We start from the raw sequence: 12,261 nt of genomic DNA, 5'->3' as shown, positions 1-12,261 counted from the left end.
ACTGGTGATGAGGCACTATAAAAATGCTGATGGAGTTCTATCAAGTTAGACATCACCAAACTGAAATAGAGTACATAGTTTCCAAAAAGTTGTTGTCTAGAAAATAGGACCTGTGGCAGATAACTTCTCCGTATTGCTTGTAAACACTGTGCTACACACCAGTTCTGAACATACTTAGTAGATAAATTGATAGGATACTTTCTGTAACTGGCAAAGTCACAGGCTGCATGTTTAAAACAAATTAATTTATTGGAATCTTATTATTCGAGTAACACTCATGGGGGGAATTCAGTGCTTTCATCAGGAAGACCAGTTGCTCTCTAAATGGTGACATTGTAATCATTGTGAGGACATCTTCAGCTGGATCAAAGGAGAATCAGGGAACTGTTATAATCATCCTCCAGCCGACCCTAACAAATACTCCAGCATATACATAATAAATTTCTCTTTATTATCTTCACCCATATAGAAAAATATATCTGAGCTGTTGTAACTACAAGCATAGACTGTCCTGTGTACTTTTTCCTTTCCTGCATACGCCAGAACATTTCCAGAGATTATTTAAAATTACCAATCTATGTACAGCTTGGTCTCCTCCTTCACCTACAGCATAAACTGCTCAGGGGAGTTCCTTGGACTGCCTGGATTGTCAGGGCAAGAAGTCAGCCAGCGCAGCTAGACAGGTAACACCTAGCTGAAGCACACCTGGTCTGCCTAGGGCAGTCTCCAAGGAACTCCCCCTAAGCTCCTGTGTCAGTTCCTTCATTTTGAAGCTGGGTAGGAGTTCAGTCAGTCAGATCAGTTGCTGTGCTGCAAGTCAGTCATTGCCTCCTCTTTGCAGAAACCAGCAGGGAAGTGCTCAGCCTGCTGGGGGGGCCTGGCAGCAGCTCTGGTCGGGCAGGACCCAGACAGGAAGGTCAGAGCAGGAGGCTGTCACTGCTGCTGATAGTAGCCACGGTCAGTCTCTTTGGCCTCCTCATGGTGGCTCGTCTGCAGGTCCAGATCAAACCAGGAGCTTGAGTCCATGAGGATATGGGATGGAACCAGAGAGGTGCAAGGCTGGATGCAGATAAACTGGCAGCATAGTTCAGCTGAAAGACCATGGGTGAGAACCTAAGCTCAAAGGCATGTGAGCAAAGGAGAGGCAGGGATTTTCAGTCTTCTCACAGCAATCTTTCAAGGCTCCACAGCTGTGCTGACAAAGCTGGCACTGAGCCCAAGCCACCAGGCCCTCTGGAGAGGTGACAGCTACATCGTTCTTGTAAGTACAGAGCAAACAGAAGTTTCCCTCTTTTAATGCAATTATAATATAAATTCCATAGATCCTGCCAGAGGATTTATTTTTGGTAAAGGATATCCAGAAGTCTTGCCTTGCTGACAATCAAATAAAACCATTTCAGCCTACAATTGGAATGAAACTGGTGCAAGAGTGCAAGAGAGCAATGACACAGAGTCACTGTCATTTTACATTTACAATGTAATTTATAGTATGCAAGTAAGACATTTTTTTCCTGTTTGCATATTGACTTGCCCCTTGAGTTTCATAAATGCTTATCAGAACCCTTTTTAAGTATTTGTTTGAAGCTGACATAATAAAAAGTAATTTGTCATTTGTTTGCAGATGTTACCAAATTAGTGGTTACCATGTGACATCTGTGTAGCATCTGATGAACAGATTTCCTGCAGGCACAATTACCAACAGCAGTTGCAATCCTGCCACAGTACGTTTCAAGAGAAGCAAAGGAAGTACTTCTACATAAATCATCAAATGGTCTTTAAATAATTCAAATATGAGGTTCTAAACAAAGACCTTGCAAAGCTTAAAGAGCTATCCTGAGCTCATGATCACACAGATAGACAGCCTACAGCTCAGCAGGGCACAACACAGGTTTTCATTGCAGGAACAGTGTTACCTTTGTGTTCTGAACCTCCTAAATGAATGTAGGCCATTGATAAAGGATTCATTTCAATCATTCTTCCCAAGTGTATATTTCAAAAAATAGCTTTTTAATCTTTCATAAACTCTTTATCTAGCCTATGCATTACCAAATGCAAATCTTTCAAATCCTGTAAAAACTGGTATTCAGGACAGATTGGGAAATGCATTCCCTCTGGAAAGTGTTTATTTTATGGCAAGGATAATAGGCTTTGTAGCCCAGGTAGAGTATGCTATTTATTGTCCTTTTCCATAACCCAACCCTGAAAAAATAATCTATTTGTTAAGCTATTTTTTAGTAAAAATGCTATTTAGTATTCAGTTAAATATTTTTTTTTTTTAAAAAGGGGGATGCAAGTCAGTCTCTAAATGAAGACAATCTGAGTAGAACTAGTTTTTATTTTTAGAGATGTATAGTCAAACAAATAACTCTTTGGTCTGTGAAAGGCTTGGCTCTATTTTTAAGTCTGTCTTCTGCCTGTGTGTAATCAAGTGACTGTTGTTGAGAAGCTTTCTGTATTGTAGCATACACATTCTGTCCTCTTTAAAAGACCTCCTTGGCTGAACTGTAAACCATGAGGAATACCTAGGATGATAAAAGGTTTCTGGAAATGTATTTGTGTTTTGGTTTTGGCTTTGGTTAGACAACCTAAGTTAGCTGTTACAAGTAAAATATCAATCACTCCAGAAGAAGTTGCTATTCTAACCTGAAAATAAGCAAATAAAAGTTAGCCAAGCAGGCTAACTTGGTTTTTAGTACATATTCCCTAAGAACACATTCTGTCAAGTCACAAGTCTTTTCCAGTCCTGTGACATAATTCCACAATCTCCTCCTCTTTCAGCTACATCCTGCCCCAAGCAGTCTCATCATGCTGGAGCTGTGGCTTCACCAAATCTGTCACATGTGTCTCTGCATAGGATCTCTGTTCAAGGGGTTTCAGTGCCAAAGCAGCCTCATAAAAGCACATAATGGTTTTTGTACTATGGCAGACATAGTGCAGTAGTGATTTCTTTTGCAGGCAATAGCTTGACACCTCCAGCTCCGCCAGTGTATCAAATGACCTTTAGAAGGCCATGTTTTCCTCTTCTTCTGGAAGAGATTTGACTGATGATTTAGAGATTAAAATTCTACAGCTCCTTATATATTTCTGGAGATGTCTATTTTTCAAGCACTGATGAATATTATATCTTCATTTCTAAAGTATAAATAAAAGTTCTAATTGTGGCATGCTGATTGACATTTTGTAGAGAAAAGCAGCATTACACTGAAAGTGTTGATGTTTTAAACACAATTCAAATATTGCACAAAAAAATATTCATTTCAGGTAGTGATGTTACAGCCTTACACCAATTAAAACCGTAAATCAATTGAAGATAAATATATCTTTCCTTTGGATGATAAAGCTGCTGTTTGTGGATTTGACGCTTTTATCAATGGAAAACTCATGGCTGGAGAGATAAAATATTATTGTACTTTGCCTTCGATGTAGTTCCTTCAATCTCAAGATCTGAAACCATTTAAATAGTAATGAAGATGTACAATGCTAATCTTAGATTCTCTCATATCTTTTGTTGTTGCCACTTAGCAGTATTTCAATGTAGTCATGTCATTTAAGAGAATATTGGCTAAGTTTTCTGTCTATAGAGATTAAACTTTTTATTTTGGAAAAATCTCTCATAGGTTAAAGAAGAGTGGTGAATCAAAAGAATAGGTATCAAAATATCAAAAATCTATTAGATGGAGCTTAGCAAATGGACCAAGATGCACCAGTATGTTCAATATTGTAGCTTAGTGCCTTCCAAAAAATTTGCAATTGTCCAGTTACAGATTTCTTGCTGAGTCATGTCTTCATGGGAAGAGGACTTATTTAGACCACACATTTGATACCATTCATCGGGTTTTGCCAGAAATGAAGGAATTATGAAAAGTTTGACATTTCATATTATTATTATCAATTCATTATCAATTCAATACTTCATCAAAAACAAATAGTAATTTCTGGTTTAGCTTTTAGTTTCAGTGCCTCTAAACACTAATTAGATTATTGTTTTGGAAAACATGAGCTTTAATGAGATCATTAAATCTTGTTTCTGGTTTTTGTTTTGGGGTTTTCTTATGATATTTTTGTAATAAGTGTTGGAAGTTAATCTTCATGTTCTACAGTTGTGATCTAATCACCTATGTCACTGCACTGAATTTTCAGAATGGCTGTAGCTCCTTCCATGTGCCAGCTTCTGTGTCACTATGGCAACAGGACAAAGCATTGAAAGAAAGCACACAGGTTTATTAAAACACAGTCTTAAAATAACCTCTTGTTAAGAAGCAAAAGTTCCATGCCTGGAGGGATGTAGTTACACAAGAGACTTAAATAAGCTTATGATTGTTTTCCTTTCAATTTCTCCTCTTTTGTTAGAGGACAATTGTTTGGAATCATTCTTGTCATAAAGCACCTAAACCATAAACTTAGGCTTGCTGTGATTGGTAGAAGGCCTCGTAGCTATCTCTGAGGATGTATTTGCTCCTGTAGGACTTGGAAAGTTGACTTCTGTTGGCACATCTCCTTTTTGAGATATCTGCTATGTCTGTGCTGCTGCTTTTCCTTTGGCCTGCACATATTGACCTCTGTCTGCAAAATGGGAGTTGATTCTACATCATGTGGTATCTTGAGTCTTTTTTTATTGTGATTGTATTATTGAACATAGCAAATTGCTTTTTTTATGCTGTTGCAGAAGTAAACTAAGAAGCAAGGTCTGCAAATTAAAGCTAAAAAAGAAAAAAAATACATGCAGTTTTACCGGTGAGGTTTGGAACAGTTGGCCAGGGAAAATTAGGAACTTGCCTTCTCTGAAATCCAGTCTGGCTGGCTGTTCTAAAGCTTTGCTTTAGAAAATAAATGTGATGTGTTGTAGAGGAGATCAAAAAAACACAGTCTTAAAATAACCTCTTGTTAAGAAGCAAAAGTTCCATGCCTGGAGGGATGTAGTTACACAAGAGACTTAAATAAGCTTATGATTGTTTTCCTTTCAATTTCTCCTCTTTTGTTAGAGGATAATTGGAGTCATTCTTGTCATAAAGCACCTAAACCATAAACTTAGGCTTGCTGTGATTGGTAGAAGGCCTTGTAGCTATCTCTGAGGATGTATTTGCTCCTGTAGGACTTGGAAAGTTGACTTCTGTTGGCACATCTCCTTTTTGAGATATCTGCTATGTCTGTGCTGCTGCTTTTCCTTTGGCCTGCACATATTGACCTCTGTCTGCAAAATGGGAGTTGATTCTACATCATGTGGTATCTTGAGTCTTTTTTTATTGTGATTGTATTATTGAACATAGCAAATTGCTTTTTTTATGCTGTTGCAGAAGTAAACTAAGAAGCAAGGTCTGCAAATTAAAGCTAAAAAAGAAAAAAAATACATGCAGTTTTACCGGTGAGGTTTGGAACAGTTGGCCAGGGAAAATTAGGAACTCGCCTTCTCTGAAATCCAGTCTGGCTGGCTGTTCTAAAGCTTTGCTTTAGAAAATAAATGTGATGTGTTGTAGAGGAGATCAAATGACCTCTTGATCCTTTCTAGCCTTTTAAGCTATAAGTATCCATAATGAATTGATGTGGTTATTCTTTGGGTAGCCTAGGGAGAAAAATTTGTCTAACAAGTTTGGTATTCCCCACTTTCGTTTAAAGAGTTAAAAAGGACAGAAAACATAGCTCATTCTCATGGATATGTCATGGCATGCACATTAAACATCAACTTCCCTGGAGTGCCATTTATGTTTTTTTTTTTTTTCCTTTTCTCTTTATCGAGTGGATTTTCCATGGATATGGATATTGACACACTATCCAATATTAAAAACATACATAGCTGTACAGATAAAGGTAAATTAATTTCACTGTAGCCAGGCTTCTGCCTTGGAAGTCCTGTAGTATATTTAAAATGGAAGTTTTATCCTAGAAAACACTTGTGTCTCATCTCTTTGGCTTTACTGTTCATTCTGCAAGCAGCTTGGTTCTCTGTTCTTCTCAGCTGAAAATTTCTGTTGTGCTTGAAGCCTTTCTGGTTTATCTTCTTATCTAAAAACACATTAGGGAAAGTGAATGATATTTAAAGAACATAACATGTAAATGGAAACTGTACCTTGTAGAGTTTCTATAACCTCTTTGGGAACAGGCCTTGGGAGCTACCTCTGTTAAATCTATTGTTGTCATTCTCTGTCCTTACAAAATAATTAATATTCGCTGTCTTGTTGTTAAATAAATATTTAAGTGGGGTTTTTTTCCTCTTCTAGAAGACAAACTGCTAGGCTGTAATTAAATTTGTTAATAAGGTTTTGTTCTAAATATCTAGATTTCTCAGGTGTACCTGCCTCAAAAGCGGGTAGAGAAGCATCCCAACAAATGAGACATAATGCATAACTTTTACTGTTCATGATGTAATAATAAATATGCCAAAACATCATAAACACGAACAGCTTTGTTTTGATGACTATTTCACACCATGGAAGAGAATGCGTTTTCATTCATTTTCCTAAGCTGAGCATTCTCCAGAAATTAATTTTCTTTTCAGTCTCACAGAATCTTTTGCAGTTTTTTTATCTTTTGCCTCATACAAGTAAAATGTTTCAACACAGTGTCCAATCATTTCTGTTAAATCACAGTCTTTTCCCAACTGTTGTGCTGCTGTTTGTATTTCCTAGAAATGTGACTACAGTGTTTGATACAGATGTTGCATTTGGAGCAGTGGATGTGAACAAACAAGTCACTGCTGAGCCTGGAACTAAGTGGCATCTATGAGTCATGTAATTGCTGTACTAATTAAATATAAACAAATTATTAAGCCATTACATTTTTAGGACTGTGTTTACAATTTACATGCAAATATTTATAGAATCTGCCAGTATTTTATTCTAGGGCATCTGGCCTTCCTAGATTTTGCATTCTGCTCTAGTTTTTGCTGCTGCAGTGATTTTTCTCAAAGGTATTTGAATTTTTTTCACTAAAAAGTGAAAAGGACATAAGTGGCACTGCTAGCACTCTGAAGCACCCACAAACAGAATCCTGGTATGGCTGTGTCACAGAAAAGCTCATTATCACCACCGGAAAACATTAATAAAAGGTTAGGTAGGAAAGGAGAAATCAATTCAACCCCTCTTACTTTCACTCACAAAAATTCCTTGCCTGAGAAATACACTTAAAACTCAAGAGAATATCTTAAAATATGTGATTCCAGGTTATTATTGTCCCACACATTTATGAAGTCCCTGACACTTTTAGTTATTTTCAGCTCATTTTTATATATTTTTTTCCTTACATAAGATAAAATGCTGCAGAGGTAAAAGGCAAAGTTTTCACATGACTAATCTATCGATCCACTGTTGAAATTGATTAAAATAAGTAAGATATTTTCTTTCCAACCATGATATCTTTTCTTATTCTTCCTTTTCATCAGTGTTGCTTAGTTTAAACATATCAGTTTTGGGATTTCTTTGTGATGGCTGCAATAATACAGCGATTCCCTCAAGGAAAGGAGAAAGAAAGTGATTCCTATTTATGCAAATCTTTCCTTACCTAGTGGAAACACTTTCATTCTTCAGGTGTTTCATTGTTCCATTTTTGAAAACCTTTGTTTTTTATAGCATCTCAGTTCTTAGCAAGGACAGTATGCACTTCTGGTTTACACATTCTTTTTAATTCTAGTACTTCTCAAAAACTGATGGTGGCAGTGATGACTAAAAGATTATATCTGTGATTTTTTTTAAGATTTAGAATCAGTGCTCTTTGCAGAAGAGTAAATTGGATAAGAATATGAAACCACAAAATCCCTTTTTCAGTTTTTCATGTGATACCTGACATATAGGTAAAGGACAGGGAATATTCACTTTTCAGGCATTAGAAGTAAATGATACATATATTTGTTAAAACTCTAAAATATAGCTGTATTCTGCTCTTATTCCAAAATAATAATGAAGATGTTTAGGTACACTTGTAATGAAATAATGTTTGTCCACTGCCCTGATGATTTTTCTTCTCCTTCTGTAAGCTTGCATGCTTCTGTTTCAACCAGAGTTTGAAAAAGCATTTGAAAAGCTGTCCAATTATTATTTTAATATATTGCTCAAATTCTATGGCAGGTTCAGCTCTACACCAAGCAAAGCCAATTGCTTTACATGTTTTGGAATTTTTTTTTTCCAGAGAAAGAATGAATACAGTCAAATTTGGCTTGAAATAGAAGTTCCTCTTGAAACAGAGTTCCTCTATTTCCTTTTTACCCAAGAGCCAGCTGTTACTTTCTTGTCATGGCTTAATTTTATGCACATTGTCATTATCAAACCAGCAAAACACACTGAACCATGACCAGGAATGTGTGGCAGTTTGTAATACTTCTATTCTGATATTCCAGTCATAAATCCTAATCTTGTGTTTCCATATTGTTGCTCCATGCTTAATATTTTAATGGTCTTAAAATCAATCTTTACTCACAGATTTCACAGAATTTTCTTCATTTTCCGTGGACATCATACATGATTTGGCATTACTGAAGGGGTTTACTACCCCAAAGTAAGTAAATCATTTTTGTTATATTCTAAAGAATGCTTTTTGTATGGAATGCTTTTCCATTGCAAGACTCTAACACACAACTTTTCTTTTTTTCTTTAGGCCAGATTTTAAGATTTTTCTGCAATTTAGTCTATTTGAAGTAAATTTGCCCTAATAACAAGTACAGTCACATCTGATTATTATTTCCACCTAAATATATATTTTGGAGTCTTATACCTCTCATTGCTTGCTCATAGCAGAAATTCCTTGCTTTTTTCCTGAAATCTGTAATTTGTAAATGAAGGCTGCAGTTAGACCAAAGAACATTTGGTGAAAAGGAAAATGCTTTTGCCACCAAAGGATCAGACGTGGACTACTTAGGGCACGAGGTTTTGGTTAGTGCTGTATTTTGTCTGTGCCAGAAGTAGATTAGAACCTAAGCAAACACAAACGGCAGAATTCCCAACCACCCATTATCAAGGTTAGTGTGAAACCCAGGAGCGTGCTTAACAAACCCCTAATGTGAATTCTCTCCCTAGTAGTGATTGCATGGTGAAACAATTTACTGGCATTAGGCAAATGCTGTTTAAAGGCCTTGGCAGAAAGTGCCTTTATTGTTGTCAAGTAATCATTTAAACAGTAATGTTGCTTCCCTTTTCTTCTTCCTTGGTTCCAAATGGAAAAGAAAAGCTACTGCCATTGATTGCTACTGTTCTTGTGCCACAGTTCATAGGATGCACAAAGGAATTGAAAGGGATCGTTTTCAAAACACTAATGAAATTGGAAGATTCATCTAATTGAAGGTGTGCATTTAAAAAACATCTTGTCTATAAATCCTCTCAACAGACAAAGACTAATATCCTCATGGAGATTCAATGGCTGTATTAAAGAATTTTATAACCAATATATAATAGATTCCATGTGCCAAAAGAGGAAGATGTATACACTTCATACTTTACTGGGCATGTAGGAAAAGGATACAGAAACAGTCAGGAGAGCACTGGAAACCTTCCTTCCTCTTTTGAGGAATTATATTACTCATTCTGCACCAGATGATATTTTATACACGCTGGATCATCATACTATAGAAAATTTTGTCTTTAAAATAGTTATCCTTAGAAGAAATGATTTTTTCTTGCTCCTTTGGTGAACTTATAAGATTTTATTATAATGAAACCTCATTTCTACTCACAGTGATGTTCACTGGGCTTTTGTGTTGATGAAGAAAGCAATAGAGTTGGTAAGAAGGCAATTTCCATCTATTTACTATCAAGCTGAACTTGGGAAAGACTGGGATTGAAGGAGATAATGGATATCAACTTTATCTAATATGAATTATCCTTCTGCATAAAATATTTAATGCCATCATTCTTTAAGATAATAACAGAGTTAGCTTTCCTTGCAGTTTTACATACAATGTTTAAGTTGAGGACATTTGATCTTATATTGTTACTAAATATTAACTTTCAAAGTCACACACTTTAAGGTATGGAAACAAAGGGTCTTACAGTTATTAAATGTTGTTTTTACATATATGTCATATTTTGCTTACCTGTAACTGTTTAAAATACCTTAATATTTAATTTTTCATGTTAATTTCTGGTTTACTGCACATTGTAAAGTACTTTTATAATATCTTTGTATTGATTTCTGCTAAAATCTCATGTACTTAGATGGCACAGTAAAGAAAGCATAATTTAGCAATTCAGTGAAGTATGGCAGGAGATGTTTTGGCAGATACAAGAGTGTGATTAACAAGGAACTAATAAATAGCTCTATAATATATCAGTGTTCCTAACGGGGTGGGTTTGTAATTCCTACAGTGTGCCTCGAAATGCAAACAGCAGAATAGATATTTTTCTACTGCACTGCTTTTCTTACTGATCATAGGTTTATTTGTGAATGCATAGGTCAGTTTTGTTAGGAGGAAAGAGTTCTCTCTTTCTTTCCTGTTGTTATCTGTATTCTGATTTTATGCTGATTAATTAATTTTATGTTATTCCAGACCAAACACTGTAGCCTAATAACAAAACCAGACTAACATTTATTTTAATTTAATGGGCCTTTCACAGGTGTGTAATGAACACACTACATCTTCCAAATTAAGGAGCTGCACAGAACAATGCTTTGGTACTTTGTGATCTGATGAAATGTGGTCGAAGACAGCACAATAGCTTGCACTGAGGGATCAAGTGGGCATGGAGCATATGCCATACTTTTTTGTCCATCCTTTGAAAATATTCAGAAGCAGGGGATTCAACAGTACCATAGGTAATGCCTGATACTGCCCTTGCAAATGAAGGATGCTCCCCAGCAGTTATACAGAACTAAGAGGTTACTAAGGAAAACTGCAGAATCTTTTCCATAGAGGTTTTCCTGAGAATTTAAGCAGAGAGGCTAAGGGTGGAGTAGATACTCTTGACTATGTAGAGGACCTTGCCAGGAGGGATATCCCAATGTCCTTCCGTTTCTAAGGTGCTCTGAATCCTAGTTCTCAAGGTGGAAGACACTGGCTCTTTTTATTAAAAATACAAAGGAAATAGTTTTACTACACTATGAGAAGAGCTAGGGTATGGGTTTCTTAAAAACTAGAAGGACTCCTTAAAAGAGACAATGATAAACTAGCTTCCAAATCTGCTCTTCAGTCTTTGCGTGGTGAATTGCTCCATTACTAGAGTTACCTTAGAAAGCAAGTGCTGGCAAAAATAGGAACAATTGTTTTTTTCTTCAGTACATCTGTCACTCTTGCAGCCATACATCCCACATGGGTATGTGTGTTTGGAAGATACACATTCACGCTAAAACCCGAGTTCTGGTTCAGTGATGTGTGTTCCCTAAGGATCTCTTTCTGAGATCCAACATACTAACACTGGCTCTAGCAAAAGGCAGTGGAATGGGCATATAGGGTGTGATTTATTTGCTTTATTTTACAACACTTTTTTCTTCCTTCTACATGTTACATAAAAAAGCTGCACTTGCCAAGTACTTTAACATGCAAAATACTATGAAATGAAAATATTTTTCCTTAGTAAGAAACCCTATCAATGCCACAACAGGACCTTGTCCTGAGATATCCATGCACGTCTTTCTTGTGCATTTCTCCAAAACCTCATCCAGCTGAGGGCAAAGAATACCTTTGATCCAACAAGTCCATGTGAAAGATGCTGCATTTGGATTGGGGCAGCATGGGATTGGGATCCCAAGCATGGGAGAAGAACACACTGAGAGCAGCCCTGCTGAGAAGGATTGGGTGATGCTGATGGATGCGAGGCTGGCCGTGAGCTGTCAGTGTGCTCTCACAGCCAGAGAGCCAAACGTGTCCTGGGCTGCACCCAGCGGTGGGCAGCAGGGCCAGGGAGGGGATTCTGCCCCTCTGCTCTGCTCAGACCCCACCTGCAGGGCTGCTTCAGCTCTGGGGTCCCAGCACAGGGAGGACAGGGACCTGCTGGAGTTGGGACAGAGGAGGGACGCCGGGACGGTCAGAGGGATGGAGGACGACAGGCTGAGGGGGTTGGGATTGTTCAGCCTGGAGAAGGCTCCCGGGAGAGCTCACAGCACCTTCCATACCTAGAGAGGGATTACAAAAAAGAGGAAGAGTGACGGGCAGATAGCGATAGGGCAAGAGGGGGGATGCTTTTAAACTACAGAGAAGAAATTTAGATTAGATGCTAGGAAGGAATTCTTCCCTGTGAGGGCGGTGAGGCGCTAGCACAGGTTGCTCAGAGAAGCTGTGGATGCCCCACGACTGGAAGCGTCCAAGGCCACAGAGAAGCCGTGGCTGCCCCATGCCTGGAGGTG

This window comes from Pyrgilauda ruficollis, unplaced genomic scaffold, assembly GCF_017590135.1.
Source record: "Pyrgilauda ruficollis isolate IOZ18807 unplaced genomic scaffold, ASM1759013v1 scaffold8, whole genome shotgun sequence".
In the NCBI taxonomy this organism is placed as follows: domain Eukaryota; kingdom Metazoa; phylum Chordata; class Aves; order Passeriformes; family Passeridae; genus Pyrgilauda; species Pyrgilauda ruficollis.
The sequence above is the reverse complement of the archived record's forward strand: the minus strand, read 5'-3'. Positions refer to the sequence as shown.